Here is a 290-nt window from a genome sequence, read left to right as displayed (position 1 = left end):
TAACCATGATAATGCACAAATTAGAAGTCTTTGTAATGAAAATGGCATTTTATTGCTTTTTACTCATAATTCACGCATAAATTGCTGAAACTTCGCACAGAGTACCTTCAAATTGACCTTGAAAACACGTATCTTTTGACACTTATCAAAAGTTTCCACAATTTAGTTTGCTTGTCCCCAAATGCATGAGTGGCAACCATATGTTTTGATCAAGAGAGTTGTAAGAGAATGGAAAAGGGGAACGATGTACACGCCAACCAACTATCCACCCAATACGCCAAGACCAAACA

Source organism: Ipomoea triloba, chromosome 16 (assembly GCF_003576645.1).
Source record: "Ipomoea triloba cultivar NCNSP0323 chromosome 16, ASM357664v1".
NCBI lineage: Eukaryota > Viridiplantae > Streptophyta > Magnoliopsida > Solanales > Convolvulaceae > Ipomoea > Ipomoea triloba.
This window is presented reverse-complemented; position numbering follows the sequence as displayed.